At 43.4% G+C, this 16799-nt stretch overlaps 1 long non-coding RNA gene across 8 annotated transcripts in view; it reads right to left on the reverse strand.

The window, feature by feature from the left end:
* Window positions 1-16799, reverse strand: part of LOC137853359 (uncharacterized) — a 484321-nt gene that overhangs the window by 336262 nt on the left and 131260 nt on the right. For all 8 annotated transcript variants that reach the window (XR_011094435.1, XR_011094436.1, XR_011094434.1 and 5 more), the window contains one exon: window positions 1310-1398. This is a non-coding gene — a long non-coding RNA (uncharacterized lncRNA). The remainder of the gene's footprint in view (window positions 1-1309; window positions 1399-16799) is intronic.

The raw sequence follows: 16799 nt of genomic DNA on the forward strand, positions 1-16799 counted from the left end.
GCTTTAAGCACCTTAGAAATCTCACTTGGTTGTACTGGAAAGCTAAGTTTGGGCTTCTTTACTGGATCAAGGACCTAATCAGACTTTACAGTAGGCAACCGGAGAGCAATGTTTGGATCTATGCAGTCCTAAAAAGACATCTTGCTGCCAGCTCTTTTCAAGGAATTTGTGGAGAATGAGACACCCAACTCCTATTGCACTCTGAAGCAGAAATTGCAGTAATTTTCACAGGACCTGGTGCCCAGTTCTCTTTGGGCTCTCTAAGAAGAACAACACTGAGCATTATCACCCAAGCTGCCTGCCCTGCTACTGCAATACCCACAGACACATCTGTTCTGATTCACTTCATCATTTAGCCTCTTAATGCAAGCACATCCTCTTCAATGATTTAAGCTAAGATACTGTGCTGTAAACTCAAGAAGTGGCCACGAGATCCCATGTGCATGGGGAAAGTAAGCTTCAGCAGAAGTCACAAAGCAGATTGCTGTAGGTGGTAACCTCTTAAACCACCCTAGAAGGAAGCCCTTCAGTGCCTTCAAAATCCCAACCTCCATATTTTTACTTACTACAATCACACACTTGTCAGCTTAATAGAAAGTACGTCTACATTGCAAATTCCAGTATAGGGAAGAGGTACTCAGGCTGGCTATAAATGAGCTAGCCATAAATGAGCCTGCTTTCTGGCAGGATAAATTAGCCCATATGGAGCTAACACTGCCAAAAAGCAGGGTAAATTAGTCCTCTCGGTGTTCTCTGCTGTCTCATCTAGACTGCGTCCAGTATCCACAATAGTTCATTTACAGCTAGCTTGGGTATTTCTACATTGTCATGTGGACATACTTGGAGCAATATTATTATTATTGTTTTAACATCTACAAGAGTGCAGGAACTGAGCCTAACGTGGGTTAGTTACCCTTACCTTTGCCTTTTAGCTCAGTGTAGAGAGGCTGAGGCTGATGTGGTAGCACTGCAGCATGACCTCACCCAGTTCAGCAGTTATTTCTGCTCGCATGAATGTCCATAGATTAGACTGTCATCTTGGCTGATAATGAGCACGTAGGCATCCTGAGCCCCCAAGATTACTTTACGGCCACAAAGATACAAGTGGGATTAGTTGATCTATCCTGGGTAACTCAGCTAGTTTGGTCTTTCGAGTTCTAAAAAGACCTAATCCAGAGCAGCATGACTTAGGTTGTAAAATTCTCTTCTAATGTCTAAAGACTTAATTTTTGTGGATCTTAAACATACTGAATAGTTTTGAATGGGAAAAAAAATGCTTTAAAAATTAAGAAACAAGTCAGAAAATTACCTCAATTAGCTGAATTTGAAACAGGTCCTGGGTACATGAAGCAACATCTATCCCTGAAATCTGGAGCAATCTGGAATTTCACAAGGCACCTACATGGACAAAGGAAATGGCAAATTGAACAAAGATCAATCTACACTTTCAAATACACTGCTAGGTAAAAAACTTTTCGATATAGACACATTTCCACTGCCAGGGAAGTGCTTAAGGCAGGATGGCTTATTTCAGTTAAGTGAAATAAAATAAGTGATGCTAATAAAAGTTGCACCAGTATATGTGCATCTGACAATTAGCACTTCTACCAGCACAGCTATCTGGCAAAAAATCATATCCAATTTAATACACACATGCCAGCAAGACCTCTAACACCAACTCCCAATATATCATGTTAACAGAAGCCTACAGGTTTCAGAAATTAATTTCATCCAATAGTGCATAATTTTACAGCCAGGTAGCACCATACATGAAAATACACTTCATATCGCTGTTTGACTTAGGTGATCTTAATCAATCCCATGAAGAGCGAAGAAGACAACTTCAGAATGCCCCAGTGCTGTCCAATTTCTCCCTTAGTGTTCTGCTCCATCTGGACTTTGCAGCAAAATGGGCTAGAGCAATCAGTATGTGATGAAATCTTGAAAATGTGAATGCAGCCCTTTCTTTTTCTGTATTTACTTACAGATCAGTGTACCCCTGAAGAACTATAAACAGCTGAGAGTAAAAAATAAAGGGACCTCAGAAAAGTTTTATGTCCTCCAAACTATAAATGTCAGGTGGCAATGCTAGGCAGTTTATTTTTCTGTAGAAATATATATATATTTTTTTTCCATGAAAACATTTTCACACACACACACAAAAAGCTAGCTCGTCACTGGCAATTATATGAAATATATACATAATTTTGCAGCAGGTACTGATGAATGCCTTTAATAAGTTGAGTTGACAATTATTTTTTTTTTTGCTGCCTCAAATAAAAGAATGCGTATATTAAAAGGCGCTTGCACTTTTATTTATTTTTTTATTTTTCAGGTGGTAGAGGGGAAACAAAAAGGGCCAGGCAGCAGTAATGCACCCAGAGATCTGTAGGAACCTCCAGATGAGGCAATTTTTTAGAGGGGCCAAGAACCCCACTGGGCTGGGTACCTTCAGGGGCAGCGTTGGCTGGATGAAGCGTTACGTTTCCACCCAGCTAAGGTACAGAGCGGAGCTGGGGAGGCAACGGGCACACACACGACATTTTCCAAAGGTGGGATTCCTCCCGACTGTGCTTTCCCTCCCCAATTAAGGGTTGAAATGAGCCACTGGAATCTACTGTATATCCTGGGGAAATGAACGCCCTGGCTGCTTTCCAACTCATATTTCTCTCTCTATAGCAAACAAACAATAGGCCAAGTAGGATGTTGTACATAGCCCTGGAAAAGAAAAAAAAAAGTGAAGTATTGATAAACTGAGATTAATTTTTACAAAAATGTTTATATCAAGTGCATATGCTTTGCCTCTTGGCCATTATGGAAATGTCAGGGGTTTAATTGGCAGCTGTGAATAGCAGCACCTGCAAACAGCTCAGGGCTTGTTCCTGTGGTCTGGCAACATTCTTACTTTATGCTTTAAATAAAGGCTTACTCACTGAGACAGAAATAACTGACAGCGGATGATTGATGATTGCCCATCACGCAATGGCTGACATCTACCATTCACTGAATCCATTTACAATTTCACTTCCAGATTTCATTAACAGGGCCGTGACATCTAGGAACAGGATTGATACAGATGGCAGCTCAGTTACAGAGTTCAGCTGATGCTGAGCGTATGTTAAGCATGGAAAATAGATTACTATGAGCTCCAATCTATCTCATGTGGTACATTTTGGAAACCCTATCTGTTTACTCCAGGTAACCTTTTATAGTTCTATTTATCCTGCCTAGTTTCAAACCAGATAGCAATTTTCCACAGTGGAGAATTTATACTGCCATTTGCAACGTGCGTTTATAAAATACTTGCTTCCGTGAAATATTAAGACAAGATTTTGGCGTTCTGAAGGTCCCTTTTTTGCTCGAGAAGGAAACAACGAATGCGAGCGCATAGAAACCCGCCATTTCCCTGGTTCCAAATATCCCCTTTGGAGTGAAACGAATGGCTCACTCCCCACCACGCACCTGTGTGCGTCTCAAACCGCAGTGGCCGCGCAGCTCAGAGGCGAAAGCAAAGTTTCCAGCCAGAGGGGCCAGTCCTGCTCGGCTCCAAACTCCCGCTGACCTCTGCCTGCCATGGGACACGGTGTCCTGCAAATCCTTGTTTTTATCTCCAGCGCCTCGGCTTTGGCACGGGCTGATCCTCAGGAAGGCCGAGGCTCAAAATGCAATTTTCCATTTTCATTACGACGCCGGGCCAAATATCAGATCTGAGTTGAGTTTTCGAACGCCAGAAAGCCTGGAGCTGCTCAGACACAAGACTTTCGGTCGGCTTGCAATTAGGGTGGGGGACGCTCCTGAAATTCAGAGCTACCTTCAGCTCGAGGGCTTGGACACCTTTCCTTTGGTATTTGTGTGGACGTCGGTGTGGGAGCAGCAGAAGGTGGTGATATTCGCCCTAAGCAGCTCTTGACTCTTTCAAGAGTACCAAGAAAACAAAGGTACTAAAGTAAAACACGATTTTGTAAAAGCAAACAGTCACAGCCTAGTAAATGCTGATACCTACTTAATCCATGCAAAGAACAGCCATCGCCTAGCCCTAAAGGTGGAGAAGGAGAAATAAGCAGGGTTATAACCAGGTGCAACGCTGCACCCAAGTAGTGCTGGGTGCAACTGCTGCGTACAGCTCAGCTCCTGGGGGTATGCACACTGTGCAGCAGCTGGGTGTCCACTGTTATTCCCGCTTGCATCAATGGCAGCCTTTGCTTTCTGAGCTCACGTTGTGAAATTTTCACATCAGCCCACAACCTGCAGCAAGTTTTCAAAACCCTGCAAACACGCAGTGGGCCCCTTCTCAGCTGCTCTACTCTTTCCTCCTTTTGTTTCGTGTCAGCACAGCTTCGCCCTGCCCTGCTTTCCTGTCCATAGGGTCTTCCGAAGCCCCAAATTTGTTACTGCCGTTCATATTCGTAGAGCCAAGGGAGAATGCAGTGGAAGCTGGTCTTAATGCAGTTCTTCAGCAGGTGCAGAGATAGCCGGTTTCCAAACTGACGCTCGTAATGGCTTTCCAGAAACAGCTCTGTTTCATTTCAAACTCGTAGAGCCAAATCCATTTCTTCCGTATTTCAACCAGCTCCGTACATTTAAGCCACTGCTTGAAACTTCGTCCATAATTGCATGCAGTTCTTCTTGTGAAAATTCAGTGGTTCTTTTCTTTATTATGATTATTTAAAGCAATTAAAGATGATCACACACAAACTCTAGAGTTAACTTTGTGCAAATATTTATACAGAAGCTAAAGCTGAGGCTTTTTCCCCTTTCTAGGTGAAACGTGGAAGATTTGTTCCAGAAAAAACAAATACATTGTCCAGTTTAACTAAAGGCATTTTCAAAACCCAAAAGCACGAAAAGCCTCTGTTTCTTTTGCACTTAAAAAGCCGTGATACTCTGCAAAGAAAACGCTCATCTTTTTTTCTGTACCTTCTCTTACTTATGGGTGTCATTGCTGATGGCAATAGCTGACAGTGGGGAACTTCTGCAGGAAATGCCCCTGAAGTTGCAAAAAGTGCCTTGCTCTATTAGATTTGATGGTGCAAAAAGGATTTTTAAAACTGGTCAAAGACAAATGAAAACTGCAGCAGCTGTGATAGAAACAGACCCTCCCTGCCACAGAGATGAGGACCCAACACGCACCTTTTGAAAAAGCGAATTTTAGGCATCCTAATTTTATTACCGCTACTGCGAGTCTGGTCCAGCTGAACGGATCTGCACTGAATTTTCTGCTGTCTCGCACACAGCTGGAGACAGTGGAATATTTTCTGCTATTCTTTGTAAATCCCCCATAAAAAGCACACTAAGGAGCTACTTCTGGCTGGCACAGGGGCGGGCGCTCCACGCCACCTCCCTGCAGCAAAGCCTGGAAGCGCCGCTTTGAAGCAAGGCATGTGCCCTGGTGCTCTGGTGAGCGGGGGCCCAAAAATATGCCAGACACACCCCAAAGTCGGGAATAATGGGAGCCCACCCCAATTTTAGATGCTCGGCTGCAGGCATCCAGCTCTGAGCCAGTCATCTGGGCTCTCTCTATAGCAAGTGGAGAAAAATAAGCACTCCAAGGGCATATATATCATCCCTCCCTATGGTAGGTGTCTAAAAGAGGCCGAATCAGCTGTGAGCTGAGTGCATTTCCCACCACTGACCAGATACAGCGTTCAAAGGATGGGCTGAGCCAGCCATCTACTTACTTCTCTAGCACCTAAAATGACACGGGACAGGTTCCACCCAGAACAAAACAAAATCTCTAGAGAAATCTGCCTTAGGACCCAGGAGTGGAGGAACAAGTTGACAGATTTTTGTTTTTTGTTTTTTGTTTTTTTCAATTCCTGCATGATTTTGCTTCATAAGCTACCAAGTAAGACAGAGATGGAAGAGGAGTATGGATATGTTAAATAGCACTGAGAGGATCTCTGCTTCTGCCTTGCATTTACATGGTGACTGAAGCCTAGGGATGCTGCAGTGTGGCTTGCAATGATGGAGAAAGGTACGTCCAGCAAGAAAAAGCTGACTTTGTGGCTGTGGTGGAGAAGTCCTGTCCCAGAGTTTTGCTGTTCGACAGGACACAGGTTGCTTTTGGTGCGGTTCAAAGCCTTGAGGCAAACCAACGAGGAAGGCAGCTGGACCTGCTGGCTTGGCACCAAGGTAGCCCAGGAGCACACGCTGCCTCCCTGCTGCTGCCGGAGCTCCCAAGCATGCTAAGCTCCAGGACACGAGTGATGGAGGACACCTAGGGATAGTAGGATTTGCCCCTGGAGTGGCTAAGTTTCCTGAGATAATGTCTTAATGTACTCCTAGGTATTTTGGGTGCTTTGTGACTCCAGTAAATTCTTGTCTCCAAATGTCCCTTACAGCCCGAGGATAATGGGGGAGAGGCAGATGGCCACAGACTCCACTTTGAGCCTTAATTATTGCCTACTCTCACTTTCTCTCCAAAGGCACCAACATTCCTGCACAGAATATATGCAGGAGAAGATTTTTGTGCTTAAAATGAAGTGCCTATGTCCATGCATGAGAATTCGGGAACAAGCATACTGCCAGGGCTGGGTCAGAAGAGAAAATCTTCAATGATTTTGATATGCTCAGATTCTGCAAAAATGGGCACTGGGGGGAAGTTTATTGAGGAAAAGAAAAAAGCCACAGCTGATTTTACACAGATATGAATGACATATAATAAATTAAAGCTGTACTCAATGGCAAGCGTGCAAAAGGACTGTTGAACAAACTGCTTTTTTGGCTATGCACCATCCATCTGGTGCTCTCAATTAGGTATGGACTCTGTGTAAAAGCAGTAAATGGTTAGGTAATAAAAGATCAAGTCAAAATGCATTTTTGGAAGGGAGAGGTGTAAAGGTTAGGCCAGCCCCATCGCCACACACACCACGTCGCTCCCTGGTTTCTGAGCTCGTCATTTTGCAATCGGGACGTTCCTGCAGCATAATGGGAAATCTGGCACGAAGCTCCATGCAATGTGTTTTTTTATGATTACCTAGCAAAATACAAATGCTGTGCTCCCAGAGCCAAAGAGCACCTATAATTTCCACTGAAGTCAGTAGAAGCTTTGCGCATTATTTTAAATCCCTGACAGTAGGCTTTCTTAAATTTTCCATTTTAATTATTTCAAAACATTAATAGCTAACTGAAGACACTGTAAAGCCATGTAAAATTAATGGCACTGTAAATTCTGCAAAAAGTATATTAATAGGTGTTGGCTAAGGTGTTACTTTTCAGACAGAGTCTCCAGTTGCATCAAGAGCTCCAACTGGCAATGACAGTTGTTTTCAGCTCTGTCCCTTATTTTCCTTTAAATAACAACACATCCATATATAACATACTAAAAGACGACATGATCTAAGGTAGCCCTCTAGAAACAAAAATGTGCTTTGGATCAGATCTTTGTTATTATATGGACAGTGAACATTTGATCTGTATTTATTGCAGTTGGACTGAAGTGCAGAGACAAGTAAGTGTCCTCAGTTGGGCAGTTAGCAGATCTTTACTTATAATTTATAAATAAAGGCTATGTTCCCATGAACAACGGCTCAGTGCAGCCTACTAACCATCATCCTTGGTTAGCTACACCAAAATAACCACCATTCCTTTTCTGCATGGCTGTGGCTCAATTCTTAATGGGGTTACCCTGTCTCATATCTCAAAGGTGCATAGTGTGGCACTCAGTCGTTATTCTGAAATGAAGGAGAAAATTGTTTTCTCAGACACTGGAAAATATCAGAGATTCAGAGATATATCAATTCTGTTTGGGATGTCCCAGAAAAAAGAGTAGAGGGGAGAGAGAAAAAAAAAAAAAAACAGCTCCGCTAAGGTGGAGGAAGAAAGAAGACATAAGAGAGGAGAAATTTGTAGTTATATGACTCTTCCCTGGAAAACATGGGGAATTTCCCCTGATTTGGAAACTTTACCCCTGGTTTGATTCTAGGGTAACCTTTTCCTTGAAAGGAAAGGAAGCCATTCCTCCTCCTCACATCCTGACTTCTGTTTATACAGACTTATTGTGCAACTCAGCCACGCTGCTGATCCTCTTGCACTCTGAATCATGACATTTGCTTGGACCATTATGATAAAAACTCATTCATTTCTGGCAGATAAGGTCCCTGTTTTCCATGCGTGAAGGCAGACAACACAGTATTGGAAACACAGATCCAAGAGCAAAACTCTCGCAAGTTCTTCAGGGCACATATTGGGAAGGAGGAAAAGTGTGTCAGAAGCGAAAAGGGGCCACCAAACGGGTGTAAATAAAATTCTGCTGCAAGGCCATTTTTCACTGCCAAGAAGGTGTAAAGAGGCCTCAGTATTAATGAGAATCAAGCCTTGAGGCAGGGAAGACAGATGTTGGCTCACGGCCCAAAGATAAATTAATGGCAGATAGCGGCGTAGAGCCTACGACTCAACGCAACCACGTAACTCAACTGAGTGTAGCACAGCTTACAGCCAAAGAACTGGACTCCAAAGCAGCAGCCCTTGACACCGCATGGACAAGGCGGGAGTAGGGAACAAACCCCAAGGGATGGTGGCATCTGCTGCAATCTCCTGCCAGGTCAGCCCGGATAACTACCTAGCACTCAAGTCAAAAGCCTCCTCGCAATGGGATCCCAACACTTTTCTCTGGATGTGAACAACACCTTGGGCTTTAGCTCCTCAGAAAAGTTTGGAGATGACTTATCTATGCCTTTACTCAACTTTCTAAGAAGGATCCTGCAGCATGAATTCATGCTGGGCAGAAATTAATAGCCCTTCAGGTGAACTGGAGGTAGCCTTCAATTCTGGAAAGATGGGTTTATCAGGATTCTTAACAATTACAGACAATCCATCCTGGTCATGTGTACATGGTCACAGGCAAGACTTTCATATCTTTTCTCTTTCGTTAAGACAGAGACAGCTAAAATAACAAATGCTACTGACAGAGGAGATACAAATGTATCACCTCTCCCACCTAAGGTATTTTGGTATTTTGAGAACTTTCCCTATGCAGAACATCACCATGCGACCTCTCCTCACAATGCCTCTGCTTTAATTGTGAGTCTCAGCATCTGCACTGCAAACAACTATTTTTTTCCAGGGGTTCATAACTCAAGTTTAACAGATTGCTCTAGGCTGACACATGGTTTCAACTTGGGAGCCAGTATTTCTTTTATAAATGGCTTTTTCTTCTCTTTTAAATGGTGATTTCTTTTTGTTTTTGCTTGTAATGTATGTAAAATGATTTGGGATGCTTTTTGCACTTGCGTACAGTAACTCAAAAGCAGCTTTCATTGGAACAGTAGAATTTGGCAAGTGAACAGTCAATATTGCCCTCTAATTGCTTTTAGCGTCTTTGCAAAAATAAAAACGTCATTTAAAATGGCTGAGATATTTCAATTTGAAAAGTGGCTACTGAACAGGCACAATAATGGCATGGATTTTTACTTTGCGTATGTAATGCACATATTCAGCATAATGTGATCCCTAAAACATACATCTCCAGATTAGGGCAGTACTAATCATTGATTTTTATTTTTTTTTTCAGTTCAGCGCCTGAACTGGAAAAATAAAACCTGCTTAAGTTGATCAAAAACATTCTTCCTTCCTCCTCCTCCATCCAAATCCAAAGCACTTTCCTAGAAGGGTAACAGAAAGTTTCATCTGACTCAAAATGTAATGTAACGTCTCCATTTTCAGAAGTTAACAGAAAAAAAAAAAAAAAAAAAAAGCTGTGTACAAAAAAGGACAAGGATACGACAATGTATGACCATGTCTCCTTCCTGTCCACACCCTATATGATACTCTGCATACACATACCCGACATTTTAAGCCCCTCTTTCTTTACCAACCTTAAACACGTACTGACTTGGGAATGCCTTAAATACTGGGCTTCTGCATACCTTCAGAGGACATGGTCCATTCCCAGTCACTCTCATTGGTTTCTTGTGGCCACCAGGAGTCCAGTAGCTAAGGAATTCTTTACTTAAAATACGAGCTTTTGAGGTTGCACCCAATTTTGTGATGTGTACCCGCCTGCACAGGTTGTGTGGACAGCCTCAGTCCTACACGTTAACCAGAGCTCAAATACCCATGAGTGGCTGCCCAGAAGAAATTTAGATAACCCAAAACCTTCCCAACAGCTGTGCTTTGATCCTCTCCAAGCGACCACGTCAGCCTCCTCTCTCCGGCATGAGACAAGTTTAAAGACTGAGGTTTTTACAAATACATTGTTTATTTTCATTTGCCATGTATTGTTTTTAACAGGCCAATTGGCACCGCACTTTTGTCCTTGTCTTCTGCACTCATGTAGATCAAAGCTTTTGTTTATGGGTTTTGTTTTTTGGTTTTTTAGTTTTTCTAGTTTTTTTTTGGTGTGATTTTTTCTTTACAAGAAGCTAGGGATGAGTCTATATTCATGTGACTCCAGTGCCTGAGGCTTTAGAAATCATCACAGGAATCTCACTAACCATCATGTGTTGACAGCGGTGCAAATAGCAAACATTCACTTGTCTAGCAAGATTGTATATTAATTCAAGACCATAAAGAATCATGACCATATTTCTCTAAAAGGCAACAACAAGTCCGGGGCAGACTAGCCAGGAGAGAGCTCTGAACAAGCAGGCATTGTTCAAACCTTTCCATGCCGGCACTGCAGTGCGAGAGGAGCCCTGGCTGCACCTCTCCCATCCACCCCTCGTCCACACGGATCCGCCACCGTCACCCAGAGGCTTTCAAAACGTGGCACGAGGTTACGAAATGCTAGGCCTGACAGGTAATCCTCGGCTCCGCTCGTCCAGATGGAGTTAATTTGGCTGAGCGATGCTGACCTGGGTTAGGGATTTTCACACAGAAAAGGTACAAACGCAACTTTCTCTGGCAACAACGTCGGCCTGCGCTACCCCTTCCGCCATCTCTCCCCCAGCCCTGCCTTAAAAGGAGCCTGCTCCTTCTGCTGGGACTCCTCCTGCCATCAACCTACTTCTTCTTTCAGCAATAAAAAGAAATATGGAATGAGATTACCTGAATGGATGGCCTGGTGCAGACCAGAGAACGCTTCTTTTTAGTGGGGATTTACATTGGCCATCAGTGAAACGCCTCGGGCCACCACGCTCTGGCTCTGTTAGGATTCGGGACCAACCCCTTGGACGTGAGGGCACTGTGCTGACCCCAGGCTTCTTCCCCAGCTTCTGGCTTGGCCTAGGCCATGGCACCAGCCTGGGGGAGCTCTTCCCAGAGGGAAAGGGGGACTGAGGGGCTTTGCTGGAGAACTGCTGCCTGTGGTACCTGGGCTCGCCCCTCCGCAGCTGCCCCGGGGCCTGCCCAAGCTTCTCGCCCCCTCTAATGTCCCTGGGAGGCAGGAGTACCTGGCTGGGCTGTCCTGCCTGGGATGAGGAGGTTCAAGCATGTGTTTCTTACCACCAAAGCATAATTTTCCATTACCTGGGCTTATTGAAAAGCCTAATAAGATGTACCCTACAAATCCTACTGCCAAAGAAATAGGCTTTGTCCAGCAGTGAGACCTGAAGTTGCGAAGCTGCAAGCTCTTTGACCTCCACATGTTAAAACTGACGGCGGCTGTTTTCCTCCAAAAACCTCAACCTGAAAAGCCCGAGGCCTCAGGCAAACCTCAACTCCGAGGTGAGCTTCTGGGTGCAGGGACTGCTGCTCCTGCTGACCGGGCACGTTGCGCTTTGGCTGAGGTGCTCGTCTCCAAAGAAACCACCCTGGGTAAACTAAATGCAGATTTAAAAATAATAATCTCCTCCCTAGCGAGACGCATATGTGTTAATTTTCTTCTGCTAACTATCTGCCTAATATTGTTGATCAAATCTTTGATTAAAATAACATTAGCGGCTGAGCCGGTGTGATAGGGAAGCAACTGAGCGAGTTTGGTACAGACTGTTATAATCATTTGGATTTGTGAAGTGCTTTGTGATAATACAGGACCCTGAAGAGCTAATATTTGTTCAGGAACGGCACACAACACGGTTCTCTTCTTTCCTGCCCCTGTCTCTCACGAGCAGCGATTGCTAGATACCAGGCCACGTTTTTATTGTTTCTCAGTATTACAGAGGCAGTAGCTCGAGTTTTCACATTCTCATTGTGTGCATCAAAGAGGAAGTACAACTCTGCTTTCTCTCAGAGAAGGTGATCTCTGAATAGACACAGAGAAAAGGCCGTGGAATAAAGGCTGGCAAGGAAATAAATGCTCCAGTCCTTGAAAACGCCAAATCATCTTCCACTTATTTACAATATGCACTGCAGTAATGACTAGCAGCCATTACGCTAGGTGCTGTGTGTTCACAGAGCAACAGATAATCCCTGTTCTAAGGAATTTACAGCACTAAAGGAGGATAGGAGAGAAAGCAGGATCAGGAAATTACCTGCCCAGCTTGGCGGCTGGGCTGGAAATTCACCAGTTGTTCACCAGCTGATTCCCACAGGCAGCTGCAATTCATGGGCAACCACAGTATCTTGGTCTTGGTTTAGACACAAGAGGAGAAGGCACCCACAGCTGAAATACAGACATCTCAGAAGATGAATGATAGATAGAGAGGATACAGGATTTTCTCTCTCCATCTGTTAGAGCCACTGCAGGCTGAGTGGAATTTGAAGGGAAGGCTCGAAAGGACGGAAGGACACAGCTTTGCTGCTAACCTTGGAAAAGATAAACCGGGCATGAAAGCTAATGGCAAAACATCTTAGCCTTTGGCCTGTGTTTTCTCTTAGCAAGAAAAGGGCAGGACCATCCACTGAGTCTTTCTTATTCTGCATAATCTCTCATTCTTGTCCTCAACCAGGAAGGGCTCCCCTTGCAGTGCATTTTTCTCCCTTACTGATCCCCTCTTCCCTACTGGCTTTGATGAGAAGAGGGGCATCCAGGTGAAGACCAAAGAAAACGATTACAGGTCAGGTGTTACAAAGAGCAATGCAAAAATATCAGTGAAGAACAGCATGAATAGACAAATCAAGAGCAGAGAACTGAACTTTTCTGTCAGCCTTTGGAAGTTATTCACTCCCTCCTTCCCTCCTAGCTCCCAGGCCATGGACAGTTTAAATTCACAGCCACAGGGTTTCCACAAGATGCTTTTTCACTGTTTGGGCAGTGAGATCCCTATAATGTGCCTCCGACTGGGCATCCAAGACAACCTCTGAATGTCCAAGTTCCTACGTACCATTTCTGGATGAATTGCCTGTGTTGGCCCAATGTCACTCAGCCAACGTATCCCCCCAGAAAGGAACCTCCACTTTGTAATAATAAAACTGCTTTGGAACCAGGGAGTGCTTTAGATGTCGAAATATAACGCACTGCAGGTCTGGGTGGAGTCACATGAAAAGATGTGGCCATACCTAATGCTTTAAGAAGAAACTGGCTCAGGAAAAAAAAAAAAAAAAAAAAAAAAAAAAGTTACAACTCTGGGAAAAAAAAAAAAAAAAAAAACAGCCTGAGGCTTTAACATGGCCCTGACTTGTAGTAAATCTATAAATTGATATTGTATACATACAGAAATACATGAATATAAATTCTTGCTGCTACTTTGTTAGTTCTTTAATTCTCTGTCGTATTTTTGGGATAATCCTGAGCTGGCAACATTTGAAGATCCTAGAGCAGAGCGGTGCCAGGACACCAACGCACAGGAGATAGGGTTTCCATCTGTGTGTCTGGGGCCAACTGGCCAGGCACCCTGCAGCCAGTCAGTACAGCAGCCGAGGGGACTGCCAGGTATCTGTAAATCCCAGACATACAGACAGAAGGGGCAGGAAGACAGCAGACAGCCTGCAAAAGATATGCCTTATCACTACAAATGACAGCATTATTAGAGATTGTAATTCCTGAGTTCTTCGATTGCAGGGAAAACAGAGGTAGGGGAGTGAAATCTGCAGGGTTTCAGAAAGACTACCTGTGGTAAGGCTGAAAAAATATCACAAGCTCTCATACTGTTCTCAGGGAGCTGGAAGGTCTGATGGCAGTGACATTAGCAGGTAAGGGACTCATCGGATCAACCAGCCACCGCTGGGCAACCTCCTTAACCCATATCCAATACCAGCACCATTTCTGGAAGATGAGGGGATAGTTAGAGCTCAAAGATGGAAAAAAAAAGGGATGTCCTTCAACACCAGACAATTCATCTGCCTTCTCACTCATTTTCACCCCTCATTGCTGTTGTTATTTACACTGGTAGCATAATTCCTCTAGCTGCTGGAGAAACTGGTTGCCTGCTGAAATGCGATGGCATTTAAGAGGTGTCCAACACCTCGGAGAAGACGACCTGCATTCTGCAAGAACATTTCACCATCTGCTTTCCAGGTCCATGGGAATGCTCCCATTACATGAAGTGTAGGTTTTTATTCACCACATCAAGGAGTAAAAGCGTTCCTCTAAAACCAGCCCCTTTTAATTGCTGAAGGCTGTAACAAATGCAACATGCCACCATCTAGTCCTGCATTTATAGTGAGTGTCTACACCCTTGGGCATTTGCAGGGATTTCTGCTGCAGATATAAATATATATACAGAGGCACGCACATTACACACACAGACGTATATATTTATAAATACATTTAGGCATAGGACTATATTTATGATATAAAACGATTGCTTCCTTTTTTATACCCAGCTCATGAATAATTTGGGAAGACTGAGGTATTTTCTCCTGCATTACAAGACTTAATTGTTTGGCTCCTTCATTTATCTTTGGCTCTGATTTGTGATTTATGCCTTTGCACAGCTTTCAGATATAGAACATTTCTTTTGTCCCTTGCCCATAACATTTAATTTCTCTCCCACTGATTATTTATCTGTGTAATTTAAAGCTATATTATTTAATACTACAAGCTATAAGGTGTTTGGGGATGCCATTTGTATGAAAGATGCTGCACAAAATAGAGCTGCATTGTGCTACGACTCCAAGTTCTTCCTACATACAGCACATGCTGTTTCCACAATCGTAACACAACCATCCATTCCATATCAATATATTGCTTATTTTTTTAGGATATCAAACTGTACATGTTTTGAAATATATAGAAACTGAAGTACTTTTTTTTTTTTTTTTTCCTCCTGAGATGTTTGCTCTTTAGTGTCTTAAACTAAAAGAAGCAGAAAAAGCTTTTGCTCAAGTAGCAACAGTGACCTCTAGTGTGTTTTTGAAATTTCTTCCCTTGCCTTTACACCCATTGTTCCTTTAACCTTTAGGGCATTATTTAAGAACAATTTTCCGGATAGTATTTGGACTAATTTTCTTATTGACTCTAGTCTATAGCAGAACGTGATTCTTGGGCGATCTTCTTTTATCCTCATAATCTATGGTAAAGTAAGTGTGTCTTCATTAATGACTGTAATTATCATATATAAAGTTGTCATTTAAATGAGCAATCATCTCCCTCACACATGCATACACACACACACAAATTGAGCTTTATTTGTAGCAGGAATTGAAATTTGGCTAAATATCCTATTTAGCTTCAAGCAGTAAACATCAGGAGCACAGATTGCATTGGTTGACAGAGTTTGTCAGCCAAGACCACAGTTTTTTTTTTCCTATTTCTTTTTTTTTTTCCACCATACTAGTCTATACCACGCACAGATTGTCTTTCAGATGAGGAATGTTGCAAGAACACTCCATAGTGCATACAACTGTTAAATTGGCACTGCTGTCACTAAGCCTATGTCAGCACTTCCAATCTAAGCTGCTATTTTCAGGAGTTTAAAATTCAGTTACATGAGCCGTTCTGTACTGGCACTTGATGCACGTGGCCCTTCAGGGAAGGAGGTTATTCTGAACGAGGGAAGCATGTGTTGGCATTATGGGCGGATTTCTGTGCCTGCATGTGTGCATACAGCCATGCATCAGCACGTTTGTGAAGCACGGTGCAAATTTTCGGGCCTATCCGCTCAGCTCTGTTCAACTTTCAGAAAAGCAAAGACCTACTTATGACAGCTACTTTCCTCCCTCCTTCCGTAGATGTCAAAGCCAGGCTTTGCTTGTAGCAAAACGTTTCTCTGAGCTCTGTTGAATTTTAAAAAGAGAAAGGAATTGTTTGTGAAGCTGGTTAATTCTGGTAGTCATCCCACCAAACTCCTTGCAGGTTAAAGAGAACAGATCTGGGGATACTTTGAAAAGCATCTGCAGACCGTGTGCATACTCGTGAACCAAACCCCAGCCCCAACAGGTAGCTGAGCCCACTTACATGCTACCAGCATCTATACATGTACCCGGCACCCTAAATGATGGTTGGCACACGGGCACCAAGAGCCAGCGGATGTCCCTGATATTGCTCCTCCTTTCATGTTCTCAGGGACACATCTTCCCCTTTAGGCTTTGCCTGGGCCACTTTCTGTGTGCTCAGTGGAGGACCCATCCTTGGATGGCTTGCTGTGGCTCCCGTTTTACACTACCAGCCCAAGAGTATCTCCTATGTCTTTGTTTCACAGGAAAGGATCTCTCAAATCACCGAGATGTATTTTTTTAAGATGAGAACATGACAAATTGGGACTCTGTCTCTCAGCCATGGTGCTGAACTCTCCATTTTCCTTCCCACAAATGTGTGAATTGGGGATGGTGATGGCCTTAATTTGATTCCTCTGGCTTTTCTCAAACAGTGACAGCATCCCAATGCCATTTTTATTTTAATTTAAGGGTGTCTGGATCCATTCAGGGTTTGAGTTAAGGGGAGGAAAGGCTTTGCTCACATATTTAGATGGAGAAACGAGTTTAAAAAAATCCAGGAAAAAGATGTGAATGGAAGGAATTATAATGTGTAGACCTTTGATGTACTGACTGCATTGCTGTGGAGGAGGAAAGTCAGACTTCTGCTTGGCTAATAGAAAGGA

The sequence above is a fragment of the Anas acuta genome, chromosome 3 (genome assembly GCF_963932015.1).
Source record: "Anas acuta chromosome 3, bAnaAcu1.1, whole genome shotgun sequence".
Taxonomy (NCBI): domain Eukaryota; kingdom Metazoa; phylum Chordata; class Aves; order Anseriformes; family Anatidae; genus Anas; species Anas acuta.